The 16491-nt window shown below is 42.5% G+C and overlaps 1 pseudogene; it reads left to right on the top strand.

Annotated features, from left to right (window-relative positions):
* LOC130889374 (eukaryotic translation initiation factor 1-like) overlaps positions 1 to 15897 on the top strand; it is a 38686-nt pseudogene extending 22789 nt beyond the window's left edge.
* The last annotated feature ends 594 nt before the right edge of the window (positions 15898 to 16491 follow it).

Here is a 16491-nt window from a genome sequence, read left to right on the forward strand (position 1 = left end):
GTTTATGCTACGTAGACTTTGAGTGAGGGGCTGATTCAGCTTCTGGTACGGCAATTGGGATAACAGGAGACCTCAAAAGCTACTTAAATTTAAACCTATAGAATGCCTATTTACAGAATTTTCTACCTCATGGTTTTAGACCTTGGTTGGCTAAAAGTGACAAGGACCACAGAAAGTGGTACTATACACAAACAGGGACTAGTACACTGTTATTTTGGGGCATACCATCATACACATATAATGTGGTACAGGAGAAAATTCAGCCCTGTTACATGCAAAGCTGTGCGGCTCAGGATGACTGAGAAGCAGAGGCAGACAGAGAGGGAGGGGCAAGTACAAGGCGCACTCTTCAGACACACTTTCTATCAGGCCCCGCTCCTGCAAACCCATTCAGTGTGAGCCAAACAATAAATAAAGTCAGCAATGATGCTGACACCTTCAGCAACCAATCTCTGCTGGGTAGCCGGATCCACCAGCTGGGTCAACCCTCTCACATATGCCTTGAGAGACAGGCAGCAAGCAGACCTCCACGGAACTGAGTCAGCGAGGCTCCTAGGATTTCTTTCTATCCTACCAGTTCCTGTCTATCTCTTTTCTTAATCCTGTGGTCTGTTTTGGAATAATTCTGGATATTTTTGAGCATGCTGGGCAATGACTTAGTTCATTAGTTGGCACGCTGAAACTCTTAGGCACACCCACTATAGCACCCCCTGGAGGACTCTGAGAACACCACAACCACGGAGGGCTGCATTCCAGATGAGATCTACAGTGATGACATGCACTTGGAATTTGGGTTGATTTCTCTATCCTGTTTCAGCAAATACTCCACTCTTGACTGATTGTTGGACTTTCATGCATTGAAAGTTCCTAATTGTCTTCTTCAAGAGTTTAGTACAGTGACTGTTTCTTTCCTCTAATGCTTCCATAGATGATGTGGGTGGGAGTTTGTGGCTAAAAGAAGGGTCACAATTAGAAAAAGGTGAAAAAAATTAAAACATTGGCATTTTTGTGAACATTGTGCCATTTTGGTGGTACCCTACAGTATTACTGACTCAGGAGATGAGTTTGTCGAAAAAGTGGCATTTGTCCCACCTGAACGTTAAGTTCATGCAATGACAAGCCTGACATTTTTATTGTGAGATTATAAAGATTGAATAATTTTAAAAGTAATCTTTGAATGTTGGGACCGTATTCTATTTGCAGATGATGTATTAAAAATGTACAGCATAAGCTGCCTAGTGTCGTGGATCTGCTTTCATACTTTTTGTTTTGAGAGGGACTTTATTTCTATCATATCTTATGCACAGGGCTAATGCTATCATGCCATTCTTAAAAATAACTCTTTGTTGATTGACTCCTTAACAAGTATTGCCATAGATATTGAAATTTAAAATTTTTATACATGAACGTCACAGTTTTTTATATATTTTTAATTTTTTGACAGTTTCAGACAAATATGTAATGATTTTTTTCTCCTCTCCATCCCTATTACCTTGTCTGTATTCTCATCTCCTGCAGAAATTCTTCCTCCCAACATCTTCTCTTGTTTTTGGAGGAGGGACTGAGGCTGTAAAACCATGAAAATAAAACTTGTGGCAAGTTTTTTGATCATAGTTCAGTGAGATGCTAGGCTATCTTTCTCTAGGAGATGGCAAAAGTCTAAGTGTCACAGATCATCAAAGACAGAGAGCATAAGTCGGAAATATATCCATATTTCTGTTGAAATCTGTCAAGGCGCTCTCAGTGTGCTGAGCGGGTCTAGTAGGAATTCTCTGATGTCGTGAAGGAGAAAGGGGAAAGAAGACAGAGAGGAATTCTGCCACTCAAGGGGCCCAGATCTACTTCTTTATTCAAGGACTGTCCTTGATGCATATCTTTCTTATCTTCCATGCTGACTTAGGACCTGCTGATGATTCTATTTTTTTCTTCCTATGGTAAGGTGTTGGATATTGAACCTATGGTCCTCTACTGTGAATAGAAGGGGTCAGTACTGAATTATATGCCCAGCACTTTGCTAACTCTGCGAATGTAGCAACGTTCCAACTAACATAAAAGCATACCTGAATGTGGTGGTGCATGTGTGAAATCCATACCTGCAAATGACTGAGGCAAGAGGACCATGAGTTCAAGGCCGGCCTGGGTTACACAGTGAGACTGTCTCCAAAGACCATAAGGAAGACATGAAACAGTATGACTGAAAGTCATTCAGCCACTACTCTGTTTCACCCATCTTGTTATGCTTCTCGTGCTGACTTCTCAGAGCTGTCAAAGAAATAACAAACAAGTAAACAACAGCCACCTTCACTTAAGAGCAACTCCCAGCCCCCAGTCTCATGCTTCATAGACATCTTTGGAGGAACTTTTTGCTGAATGTTGGCTTTGTTTATAAATTTTTTGCTACTTTTATTTTATGTATGTGGGTGTTTTGACTGTTTGCAAATTGGTGCCATGTGCTTGTCTGGTGCCCACAGAGGTCAGAAGAGGGCATCCGATCTCCTGGAACTAGAGTTACAGATGGTTGTGAGCCACCATGTGGGTGCTGAGAATTGACCAACGTCTCTTCAAGAGCAACCAATGTTCCCAACTGCTGAGCATATCTCCAGCTCCAGTTTGGTTCTTGAGAAGGGAGCTCCCTTTTCGTGTTCCATGCCTGAGTTTGACATGCCTTCCAATAGGGTAGAGTGAAGAAGCTAAGCTTGGTGGTCTACCCTGCAGTGGTAGATGTCTGAAATCCAGTCACCCAATGCCTGAGGCAAGAGGATCATGAGTTCAAGGTCAGGCTGCACTACACACTGAATTGGGGTTTCTTCCTTTGTGTGTGGACCATTGTACAATGTTGTTACTGATTCAAAGAACCAGTTTAGATATGGGATTAGTGCAAGCTAAAATATTTACTATAGTTTTGTCAGAAATAAAGGCAACTTGAGTTTAAAAACATTCAATTAGGAAATTGCTGGACTTGGCTTTAAATTATTACAGAACTAGTGAAGCCCCCTCCAAAAAACAAAAACAAAACAAAAAGCAAACCCAAGAACCTAGAAACTTGGCTCACCAATTCCTCTATTTGGGATCCTGCACTCTGCAGCAAATCATATGCATTTCCTTTCCTGCATTTAGGCAAGCAGTGGCTTCTGAGGTGACTCAGTGGAATATTCCTGACAGTGAATTTTTTTGGGAGGGGCGTGTGGGAGTGTATGGGTGTGGGGGTATGGGGTGTGAGAGTGTAGGGGTGTGGGGTATAGGGGTGCAGGTGTGTGGGGGTGTGGGAGTGTAGGGCTGTGGGAGTGTGGGGGTGTGGGGGTACAGGCGTGTGTGGGTGTGGGAGTGTAGAGGTGTGGGGGTGTGGGTTGTGGGCTGTGGGATATGAGGGTGTGGGGCTGTGAGGTTTAGGGGTGTGAGGGGGATGTGGGTTGGAGTGAATGGGTGGGGAATGTGGAGTGTGAGCTGTGGGGGTGTGGGGTATAGGGTGTGTGTATGTGGTAGTGTGGGCTGTGTGTATGTAGGGGTGTTTGATAGGGTTGTGAGCCGTGGGATGAAGGTATACTGCTGCTTGATTCTAGAATCCAGACTAAAGGAGATTATAATTTGGGAAAATAGACTCATTACCATTTTCTCTTTTAATAGTAGTCTTTTTGGTTGTATCTGAATCTTAATTTGCCCTGAGTCTAGGCAGGAAATAAAGGAAATTATAAGCACTTTAAATATCATCATTTCCTTGATCCAATATTGTAAACACTCTGATATCTTCCATTACCTTCCTTTGAGAGGGAAAGGTTAAGGTGAGAGTTGAGCTAAATTTCAGATTTTCCACAAAACGATACTGTTCTCTGTTTAGCCTAAAAAATATGAGTCACCTTCGTGATCCTGTCATGACTTTTCAAGTTTCCTACAATGTATTTGTTCAAAATAAGACAAATGACTGAAATACTTAGGAACTGCGTGTTACTGCCTTAACACCAGAGCTAGAGCTAGATGCGTTTTTAGTGTTATGGCCACGAATCTGAATGTGTCCTCACACATAGATGAAAAGAACTTTGTATTTCATGTAATAGGTAACATACTTAGGACACATGTACTGCTTATAATACATTTGTGAAATTTATCACAAGGGCACTCAAGCCTACTAAATATAACTTTAAAGTAATGTTGATTCAAAAGTGTGGGGACTTACACATCATCTGTCCATAATTTGATAGCCTGTGATATGTGTAACCAATTGTTCTTATTTACATTAATTTGCATTGTGAAAAGCAATTTTACAGTTTCAGTCAGACTTAATAGGCAATTTGCTGCTGAGTACCTAATGGCATAGTTACTTAAGCCTGCCCCAGGGGGCCTTTCTAGAACTGATATGAGACTAAACCTTTTAAATGTTCGATTGAATGTCTTAAAAAGTCAGAAAGTCTTCAACGATTAAACCTGCTTTACATTCTCCTCACCGTGCTGACTGCTGGGATGGCAGAACCCTCGCCTTCGGAGACGGCTTCTCTCTGCTGGCAGTAGGCTGCATTCGACAGAGTGGTAGCACACCCCAGATGAGTTCTTCTCAAAATATTACTTAAAACAATGTCAGCTTCAGGTAGGTCATAAGTGTAGGTTTGTTTCATAAGACTTGAAACATTTTACTTAAATAAGGCATTGGTTCATACATTTAAAATTATATTTCCTTCCAAAGTTCCAGAAATAAAAGCTCAGAATCCCCTTCTGAGGCTGTCGGATACTGTTTTCATATGCTTAGTTATCCTTATGTCTTAAGTCTCTTTTGCCAGTTAACCCCTTGTTCTCCTGGAGTTTAGCATATTACTTGACAGTGGCTATTCAGCAAATACTGTTGAAGTATTTTGAATATCTGAGGCATAGAGGAGGTAACCAAAGAGCCTTCAGAAGAGTCAAAATACTTCTGATAAGTATCAACTGTACTTGGACTCCATGACAATGAACCAATTACACCAATGTCTGTGCTCAGTGGCGGCTCTTCCCTTGAGGAGAGTAGCTTGCCTCTGCCTACACAGCTGACCTTGCCAAAATGACGAGAACAATGGAGACAATAGGTTCACATGAATTGCTTTTGCATACAGCAGTATAACACACCCTACTGGATGGAGAAGAGTATTCTAAGTTTCAGCATTCTTGGCTAGCAAAGATTTTCACAAGCTCCAAAGGACAGGAACCAAATGATCTGGAGCATTTTCATGTATTTCCACACAGGAAGAAGAAGGCGTTATCCATGGTCTTGTTCTGGTGGGACAGATTTCTGGGAAAGTGGGACATTTTTGACTCTGAGTGAGAGTGCTGCTCTAGGTGCTCAGGCATTTTTCCTGTGCCTCTCAAAGCAACAGAGGGAAGTGTTGTGGACAAAGCTATCACAGATTCCATAACACCACAAATACAGAACTGAGTTCTGTAGAATGCAAAGGTCAAGACATGCAGTGGTGTGACAAGAACCTCACACCCCACCACTGTGGAGCACAGAGCCTTAAAAGTCCCTTCCTTAGAAGGAAGGGGAGAGGAGGAGAGGAAGAGTGTCAGGGGGAGTGGGGAGCAGGAGCAGGTGATGTGCCTATATATGGTCAAAAGCATTCTATGTAGGAAAATGCCATAATGAAACCCATTGTTATGTATGTTAGCTATGTGTATTACCTATAATACATAAAAACTTTAAATGGACACTCTCCTTGGGAAGTCCACACCTGGCTATGGCACATTCTTACATGGTACTTCAATGCCATTGTAACATGGGAGACAGACATCAGTCATTCACCATAGCTGTGGTAAACAGTGAAGACGCCACACCTTGTCACCATGTAGCACTTTGTTCTTGTCCATTCCTAAAGAATGGTACACACAGGTTCTGTGGTCTTGGGTATTTGGGAGCTATCAGTTTAGCAGGTCGGTTGATGGTGCTGGGGGTAAATATGGCATCTGCAAAAGCTGGGGAGGCTATCTCAGGAATGGCTTTGGGAAAGGACTAGACTTTAGATGGATAATGGGCTTGTAGTGCCATAGATTTTTATGGACAATTCATTATGTGATTTGCTAGTTCAAATTTGTTAAACTAGAACAAATTAAGGAATACATTTGTTTATCCTTTTAATTTAAAATATAGACTGATGATTTATCAAGAAAATTTTGAATAAATAAGTTAATATTTTAAAAGCATTACCGTAAAAAGTGAGATTTTACTTGCACATAGATGTGGGTAAGTAGGAAGATTTCAGAATGTAGTTGACACAAAAACTTGGCTTTGAGTTTGTTCAACAATCTGCTCTAGAACATGCCCTGTAGGCTAGAAGAGCTGACATAGGCTCTTGCTGCACTTACAGCATCAGTTTCCACGGCAACTCCTAAGAGATCTGGTGACCATCATTTCTTCTTGATTCTCCTCTGCAGATGACTTGAAAGCCCAGCTATTTCATCCTTTATTGTTTGTCATTTGTTTTCTTTTTGCTCTTTTCTTTCACATTTTATTTACTTATTTTCCTTTCCTTTCCATTCTTGACTTTCTTCTTCTTCTTCTTCTTCTTCTTCTTCTTCTTCTTCTTCTTCTTCTTCTTCTTCTTCTTCTTCTTCTTCTTCTTCTTCCTCTTCCTCTTCCTCTTCCTCTTCTTTCTTCTTCTTCTCCTCCTCCTCCGCCCTCACCCTCCTCTTCCTCCTCCTCCCCTCCTCCTCCCCCCCTCTCCCCTCCCCCCCTCTCCTCCTCCTCCTCCTCTTCCTCCTCCTCCTCCTCTTCTTCTTCTTCTTCTTCTTCTTCTTCTTCTTCTTCTTCTTCTTCTTCTTCTTCTTCTTCTTCTTCTTCTTCTTCTTCTTCTTCCTCTTCCTCTTCCTCTTCTTCTTCTTTCTTCTTCTTCTCCTCCTCCTCCGCCCTCACCCTCCTCTTCCTCCTCCTCCCCTCCTCCTCCCCCCTCTCCCCTCCCCCCTCTCCTCCTCCTCCTCCTCTTCCTCCTCCTCCTCCTCCTCCTCCTCCTCCTCTTCTTCTTCTTCTTCTTCTTCTTCTTCTTCTTCTTCTTCTTCTTCTTCTTCTTCTCCTTCTCCTTCTCCTTCTCCTTCCTCTTCTTCTTCTTTCTTCTTCTTCTCCTCCTCCTCCGCCCTCACCCTCCTCTTCCTCCTCCTCCCCTCCTCCTCCCCCCTCTCCCCTCCCCCCTCTCCTCCTCCTCCTCCTCCTCTTCTTCTTCTTCTTCTTCTTCTTCTTCTTCTTCTTCTTCTTCTTCTTCTTCTTCTTCTTCTGCTTCTGCTTCTGCTTCTGCTTCTGCTTCTGCTTCTCCTTCTCCTTCCCCTTATTCCTCCTCCTCTTCTTCCTCTTTTCTTTTTGTAAGACAAGGTCTTATTTCTTACCATACAGTCAGGTTAACCTCAGACTCCTGATCCTCCTGCCACAGTCACTGGAACGCTAAGATTACAGATGTGTGTTTCTCCACTTGATGAAATCTTCGCTTAGGAACAAATTCACTCTTTTTGTTCTCCAGACCAGCAGTGACACCCAGAGGATTGTACAGAAGTTCTGTACTTCATGCTCTTTTGATACCCTGAGTGATGTCTCTATGAGGGATCAGCATTCATGTGCTTGTTTTGATAGCAATTGTATCTTCTGTAGAATATCCCATGAGACACACACACTGCAAGATATTTAATAAATGTCAACTTCATTCTTTCACTGAGGACAAAGGAATATTACAAAGAAAAAGGAATAATTTGTGTCTAAATTTAATTAAAGATCACAAACAATGGATTTTGACAGATAATAATGAAAGTTGTTAATTTACTTACATAAGTAATCTTTCAATTAGATGGCTTAATGAAATCACAGCCTTCCTGGAACCCTTTTGCTCACTACCTATGTGCACCGAGTCGTCGTCGTCATTGTCAGCAACAGCACCTCTGTAGTCCCATAGAAATAGGTGTTCTTTGGATCTCATCCATATTTTTCAAAGTAGGAACTGGATTTGACCAAGATAGGACCTGTATGCACAGGAAAGGTAACTAACTCCTGCTGTACATCAGCCCCTTTAAAGCAGGCACAGAAACCCTGATCATGAAAGCTCAAACCACAGCCTGGTCATGGCCAGCAGCACAAGCAGTTAGAGTCCAGATGTTCTTGGTGTTATATCATTAATGACATCCACCCAACTCCTTCATGTTCCATCAGCTGAGTCTGTGGCTCCTAAGGGGAATAGAGAGACAAGTTAATTCACAGAAAAATGAGCCAGCACTCTGTTCCTCCAACCAGCCAAAACACGCTGCTCCAGAGGGCAGACAGTTTGGAACTGGAAGATTTTAAGCAAGCAGGGGAGGACCTCAATGGTTAATAAATCTCATGCCACAGGAACTCTCTAGAAGAGACTTCCGGCAGTAGGCAGTGCTTGATGAGCCTGTTATATGTATTTCAGTGTCTTTCGGGAAAAGAACCAGTGGGTCTCAGTGCACTTTATAGCTAACCCCTTATCTCCACCAAATGACTAGGGAGAAGAGCTGAGTGGTTCACTTCAAATGTCTTCATAGAATGAAACCAGGCATATTATTCCTCTTTTTAAAACATGGATACCCTCAGAGAGATATAAATCTAATATTGTGACACACTGAAATTAACAGCTACAATTGTCATTTGCATATCACTATTTCATGTCCTGGGACCTTTTAAACAGCTCAGAGTATTTCCCGCATAAAATTGGAGCTGTAGGAAATGCGATTTGGGAGAAAGATGAGGTTGCCTCTGTGCCTTAATGCTTTGCATAACAGGGTGGAGCACTGACATATAGAACACAACCTTGCACTTACTACTTATTTATACTTCATCTCACAGTCCATCTTTAAAGGGTTTTAATCAGATTCAGGGGAAAATCATTGGAGGATAACAAATACTGACTTGGGGTCACAAACAAAGGTGGTGATGCAGAGTGACACAAAATAGCCACTGCTAATTATCAGAAACGTAACAGGGTAGTGGAGCGATTTTATCCTTCAGCTCTGTGGAACCACGAGGAAAAGATTATAAGATCATTAAATGGGTGCATAGCAGACAGGTTGCTTTAAACTGTTAGGAACGTCCTTCTAATTCTGTGTCTGGATTGGTCTGTGATTGTTTTCTCTGTACATGTTGAGTGTACCCTGCCCATTTCATGGTGGCTTCCCCATGAGCGGGTATCACATGATTAACTTTCTTAATAAGCCATAAAATAAACGTATACATGAGAATAATATATAGAATGAGCATTATACTTAGGAAAGTGATAGAAAGATTATTGAAATGGAGGAATTTTGACTGGTGTAGCTAAGACATTTGGTACTCTACATAACCTTATTTTCTACAGCGTGGCTTGGTGGAGCTACTGACATATGGTTTTCCATGGTGCTATGGGAAGGGACTTGTAGAGGAACCAGGACATACACACTGTAGGCATCAAGTAATACAGCAACCTCACTACCTACACAGTGCACACACATTTTTTTCAAGGCACTTAGGTGATACACTGGCATTAATTGGCTAGTTGGCTTTAGTATACTGTCAATTAATCTTTACAACCATTAAGGCCAGGCCTTGCACTGAAGGAAAGCAATCACTGTAATCTTTCAAACTGGGAAACAAAGATTATTCTGTTAATTAGTATCTTCCCTTTGCTAAAAGATGCAGAAGTTGGTGGTGGCACAACTTTTAACAATTTCCAAGGGCTTCCTGTATATTTTTACACATTTCCTCTCTCTTTATATTTCCACGTTCTTTGATCTTGTCATAAACCCCAATTTACATTTCCAGTGCAATGCATGCCCAGCTTTTCAACCGTAGTTAACAATCATTAGAGAGTCTTACTGAGAAGGATTTAGATACTAAGGTTTGTGTAAAACGCTTAAAGTTTTGAATCAGATCTTACCATGGGATCTGGAGAGATGGATAAACAATTGAGCATGAGTTCTGTTCTGCAGAGGAACTGAAATCAACTCCTAGCACTTAAGTTAGATGGCTCACAGAGTCTATAACTCCAGCTCCAGGGGGTTGACACCCTCTTTCAGGCTCTGAGGGCACCTGAATACAAGCAGCATACACTCGCACAGACACACACATGCAAGTAAGTAAAAATAAATAAAAAATGAAGTGATACATGGAACGGTAATTTGCATCTCTACTTACAGAGTGTGAACATCCATTTCATGGTCAGTATGCATAAAGGGAGAAAGAAAACGCAGACCTGTGCAGTCCCTTGATGCCAGTGTAATTTCTAGCAGGAGACATGAGATAAATAATTATTTAGCTCTATGCAGAATAAGGAGTGTGTTGTGGTAGAGGACAGGGTATTGTGGCTGAGGCAGGTAGAGAATGCTTCCTGAGGAAACAGGTTTGCCCAGAGTTGGAGGGATCCTTAGGGATGAACTGGGCGTAGGACTGTGTGAGTGACTGGAGAGGAAGCACCAATTAGAGACAGCATCACCCAGAGTGTGTCACGCTGAGCTGCAAGCATTTCATGTGCCCATGTTAGAAGGAAGCTAATTAGCCTGTAACTACCATATCATCCGATTGAACCCAATCTCATGAATTTTTGCATTTTCACTATGAAAGAAAGTGGTCACACACGTCAGGGGGAAATACTACCCCACCATATGTCAGTGGAAGACACTGTCTAAGGACCTCAGACTGCAGAGACTTCTAGGAGAGTCAATCTGATCTATCAGTTTAATGCGGCTGTATGATGCCCAGATCCCCGGTAATGCCGATTTTCTGTCTATGCAGATGTTCCTGGATAAGGTCAGCAGTCATATCTGTAGACTCCATGGAGATCATTAAGATGTCCATCATGAGAACAGAACCCCAGAATACAGCTTGTTCTGCCCATGCCTTATTCAGCTGGACCTCTAAATTCTGGTCCTCAAGTGCTTGAAATCAGAATCCATCTTTCCTTCAGATTCCATAGGCATGTAGTTTGAAGAGGACCCATAGCGGCCACTGCAGACATGGAGAGCAAATTCTAAAATCTGTAAATGTCATTCTCGGCTTCTGCATTTATCCTGTTGCTCCTTTTCTCTGGAGAACCCCAACAGGCGGCTCCAAACTTGTCTGAGGCTGTACAGACTCCAGCTACTGTTTGGATTCCACGAAGCATGTTTCTTCCCTTCCTTCGCACCATACACAGATGGTCATAGTTAGCATCATGGTACAAGTGTAAACGGCTACCTCTTCCATGAAGCCAAAGCAAGATATCCATAGGAAAGAGCACGTGAAGCGAGAATTATCTCACTTGAGATAACATGCCTCCTCTCTACATAGGAAGCAGACGTAAACGCCCATGTGCTGAAGCGGTCATCAGTGACCATGGCAGAAATATAGTCTGGGTCTACAATTAGACACGTCAGCTCTTTAGGAGCACATAGAATTCTGTGTTGAAGTCAGGTCGCTAAGTAAGTTCTATTGCCCACATAAGTCTTTGTGGATCTGGCCCGGAACCAGCAGACGCTGCTGAAGCTGTTTAATGCCTGACACCTTGGGAGCAGCAGCTGTTAGCTCTATGCCCATATGTGCAGGGCCTGTTACCTACCAAATGCCTACAGAGTGGGATTTATTGAAAAAAAAAAACAGCTATTTAATCCTGAGGACACATGTTAGATAATAGGGATTGCAAAAGTAACCTCTTTTTCTCCCTAGCGATCGGCAACTCAAAACTCAAATTGTCAAGCAGCTTGGAGTTTCTTGCTGTTATTAAAGACAAAAGAGAGAAGCAATGCCTGGATTTCTTTTCTTCTGGGATTTTGTGGGGAGAAGTTGGAGCAGAGTGATGAAGTGAGTTTTGATCAAAGACTTGCAAATAAAACAAGGTAATTGATTGAAAGACCCTATCCAGAAACACAATTTACACTGAAATGGAACCAGGAAGGGCAATTCACACAAGGTAACAAACAAGTCGAACAAATACAAAAGTATTTCATGCAGGTGTAAAGAGTTATTATGTGTGGCAGTACAGAGATACTCTTTTTAAATTGTCCTACCCAGCTCTGCAGGTTTTAACATTTTTCTTCTCCGTTTGTGAAGACAGAGTAGAGACAACTAGCGCTACTCAAGTGAAGTGAATGCCCACGAGGAGCACAGTGGTGAGCTTTAAAAGGTATAAGTAATATATACATATTAGAGTACTACTCAGCAGTAAAAAACAATGACTTCTCGAATTTTGCGTGCAAATGGATGGAAATAGAAAACACTATCCTGAGTGAGGTATCCCAGACTCAAAAAGAGGAACATGGGATGTACTCACTCATAATCGGTTTCTAGCCATAAAATAAAAGACATTAAGCATATAATGTGTGATCCTATAGAAGCTAAATAAGAAAGTGAACCCAAAGAAAATCATATAGTCATCCGCATGGAGAGGGGGAAGTAGACAAGATTCCAGGGCAAAAACTGGGAACTTGCGGGTGAGGTGGCATGGGGCAAAGGGGAAATGGGATGAGAAATATGAGAAGGGGAGGATGGGAGGAGCTCGGAGGATTGGGATGGTTGGGATATAGGAAGGATGGATACGGGAGCAGCGAAGTATATATCCTATCTAAGGGAGCCATCTTAGGGTTGGCAAGAGACTTGACTCTTGAGGGGTTCGCAGGTGTCCAGGAATATGTCCCCAGCTGGTACCTTGGGCAACTAAGGAGAGGGAACCTGAAATGACCCTATCCTATACTGATGAATATCTTGCATATCACCTTAGAACCTTCATCTGGCGATGGATCGAGGTAGAGACAGAGTCTCAATTTGGAGCAACGGTCTGAGCTCTTAAGGTCCAAATGAGGAGCAGAAGGAGGGAGAACATGAGCAAAAAATCAGGACCACGAGGGATGCACCCACCCACTGTGACAGTGGAACTGATTTATTGGGAGCCCACCAAGGCCAGCTGGTCTGGGACTGAATAAGCATGGGTTGATTCCGGACTCTCTGAGCATGGCGGTCAATGAAGACTGATGAGAAGCCAAGGACAATGGCACTAGGTTTCGATCCTAATACATGAACTGGCTTTGTGGGAGCTTAGCCTGTTTGGACGCTCACCTTTCTGGACGTAGATAGAAGGACCTTGGTCTTCCCGCAGGGCAGGGAATTTGGACTGCTCTTCAGTATCGAGAGGGAGGGGGAATGGAGTGGGGGGAGGAGAAGAGGAGTGGGGATAGGGGGAGGGAAGTGGGGGGAGGGCAATATTTGGGAGGAGGGGAGGGAAATGGGAAATGGGGAGCAGGTGGAAATTTTAATTAAAAAAGAATAAAAATAAATAAATAAGTAAAAAAAAATAAAAATAAAAAAAAAGGTATAAGTATCACACACTAAAGAATAGGAAAAGCAACCTGATGCCATTGTCATGTGTACAGTAAGATACATAGAAACACTAGAGTGATGGGTGTAACATTGGAGATGATGTCATTTTGTCTAGGGTAAGGAGCAGTGACATGATGGAGAAATGTCATCCTCAGACCTCCATTGTTTATCTCTAGAAGATGGATTGTAAGGATTTTTAAAAATTTGTATAGTTAATCAGTTACCTAGGACAGATAGATTGTTAATATACCCTCCATTTCTTTCTCTCACTGCGGGCATGCCTCTTATTTTCTGGCTTTGGAATTCCTCCATGGAAAGGGAGAGATCCGATTTGCCCCCGCCCCCAAAAGGTTTCTTGCCATGACATTTACTCTGGATAATAAAACCCAAGACAGTGATGGCACATGAGAGTCACCATGCTGTGACAGTAATGCCATTAACCCCTTAGGAAGGTCTGCATGGTTGTCCCTGGTTTTTCAAGCTTTGAAAACCTCTTCACCTGGACTGGATGAAACTTGTCAGAGAGGTCTACTGATGTTGTAGGCCTCCAGCCCATCAATAACTGGACTGTAAAGATATTCACAACCCCGAGAGCTGAGAAGTTAGTGTTGGGTTTTGAGTAAAACCAACAGCTTTTGCTTTAATTTAGTGACAGTGACATAGTGTCTTATGCAGTGACAGATAACGGATATTTTGTCAAATAAATCAAGAGTATAAAATATGGACTCAACAGAGAGAGCAGTATAGCCCAGGCCACTGGACTTAGGAAAGCCTTGTGTGTGATGGGCAGTTCCAGACACTCATCCACCAGTGGTTTTACCAGCCTCTTCGTTGGTGACTGTACCACTTTGCCGTTGGGGACTTCCATCTCAAAGTATTATCTTTCCTAGGCATAAATGCATTTCACAACAAAGCTTTGCATAATTTTCCCTATCAGGGCACCTTCTAGTGACAGTGCCTGCAATGCTGGCAGGTGTGAGAGGAGATAGTCTGAGAAGACTGATCACTTGGGATTTTCCTCATCCTGTGTGGGAAAGCAAGCTCTGGATTCAGTCAGCTGTCTTGGCAGTCTAGTGTGCCAACCAGGATACTTCAAAGGCATATTTCTGTCACTGCTGAAGATTTAGGAGCCGCTTTTCTTAAGGGGAGCATGGAGATTTTTATTCTATTATCCAGATCAACCTCAAAACTGCCCTGTCCAGTGGGCAGTCATGGAGCATGCATTGCTTTGGCTAGAATACAGAGAAAAAGATGATCTTGGTTCTGTGAGGTCTCTGTGGCTCGGTTCAGCCAAACATGGAGTCAGCTCAATTATTTGTGCTGATGGAGGGGAAACAAGACCTAATTAAATCACAACTTAAAATAAAATTAGTGTATTGCTTGATAATAGAGAAATAATCTAAAAGTACTTTTTAAAGTCAGCTGCTCAGTGTCTTCTTCCATTTCTGGACTGTCTGAGACCAGCAAAGCTATAGCTTTATGTAAGGAAAACTGCATCTATTAACTACTGCATGTCAGATTTAATGCTAGAAAAGATACGACGCTTGCTTTCTCTGCTTCTTCATTGGATGTGTGCAATTTCTTCTTAGATTTTACACCACTTGTAAGGGTTACCAAAATAAATAAAAAGTGTTGTATTTTAAGCAAAATATTTGGCAGGAAGTAAACTTTGGAGAAACTGTTGTACCTCATAGAGAGATCAGAATGTTAAAATATTAAGATAAGTTACAAAATAATTGTAATAGAAATGGTAACTCTTCACCCACTCCTTGCTCCATAAATTTCAGGCTCCACCTCCCCATGCATCAGTGCCTCTGTTGGGTGTGTTTCTGCGGTTGGGCTCCTTTCTTTGAAACATCCCTGAGTGCATATTGTTGCTTCAGATTTTTGCCTTGCTAAGTTGGATGATACTCTCTCTTCATCTTAAAAAGTTTTCTGGCGGCCCCAGTCACTGAGCCGCCGCCGAGGACTCAGCTGCCTCCCCCTCGAGCCCCCTCGCTTCCCGACGCTCCCCCCCCCTGCCCGCCTTCTCCCGCAGCCGCCTTCACCCGCAGCCGCCTTCACCCGCAGCCGCCTTCCGCAGGCCGTTTCCACCGAGGAAAAGGAATCGTATCGTAGGTCCGCTATTCAGAACCTCCACTCTTTCGACCCCTTTGCTGATGCAAGTAAGGGTGATGACCTGCTTCCTGCTGGCACTGAGGATTATATCCATATAAGAATTCAACAGAGAAACGGCAGGAAGACCCTTACCACTGTCCAAGGGATCGCTGATGATTACGATTAAAAGAAACTAGTGAAGGCGTTTAAGAAGAAATTTGCCTGCAATGGTACTGTAATTGAGCATCCAGAATATGGAGAAGTAATTCAGCTACAGGGTGACCAGCGCAAGAACATATGCCAGTTCCTAATAGAGATTGGACTGGCTAAGGACGATCAGCTGAAGGTTCATGGGTTTTAAGTGCTTGTGACTCTGAAGCTTAAGTGAGGATTTCTTGCAATGAGTAGAATTTCCCTCCTGTCCCTTGTCACAAGTTTAAAAACCTCACAGCTTGTATAATGTAACCATTTGGGGTCCGCTTTTAACTTGGACTAGTGTAACTCCTTCATGCAATAAACTGAAAAGAGCCAAAAAAAAAAAAAAAAAAAAAGTTTTCTGGCATTTTATGTTCTTTGTGATAACTGGAGATTTTTTAGACTCACTGAATAGAAACATATCATGTCATTGGAAATGACTATTGAAAATGGGGAGGAACACAAAGAAGGCTAGGAGAGCTATGAGGTCATTATACTGCACCAATTTTATCAAAGAAGAGAGGAAACTTGATAGTCACAGACAACCACCCAGTTCTGAAGACGGTCAACAAGCTGTGGAATTGTCCAGTGATAGTCCACTGTCAGGAAAGCCTGACATCTCCCAGGACCTTCTTACAACTAGGATTCTTCTCTAGGTGATAACAGCATAGAGTCTTGTGGGAAAAGTGGCTTCCAGAAGAGAGAGACAATGGGCGTAAGCATGAAGCTGCAAGAATGTTGCCCCTTTGTGCGCTGTCCAGTAGGAAACTGAAGAGACACCCTTCTCACAGCCAGGATTCTGAACTCTTGTTTCTCCATCCTTTTTAAGGTGTGTGTGTGTCTGTGTGTGTGTATGCGCGCGCATGTATGTGTATGTATGTGTGTTCATGTGTATGTGTATTGTGTAGTAGAATAAACAGATGTTC

This window comes from Chionomys nivalis, chromosome 18 (assembly GCF_950005125.1).
Source record: "Chionomys nivalis chromosome 18, mChiNiv1.1, whole genome shotgun sequence".
NCBI classification, from domain to species: domain Eukaryota; kingdom Metazoa; phylum Chordata; class Mammalia; order Rodentia; family Cricetidae; genus Chionomys; species Chionomys nivalis.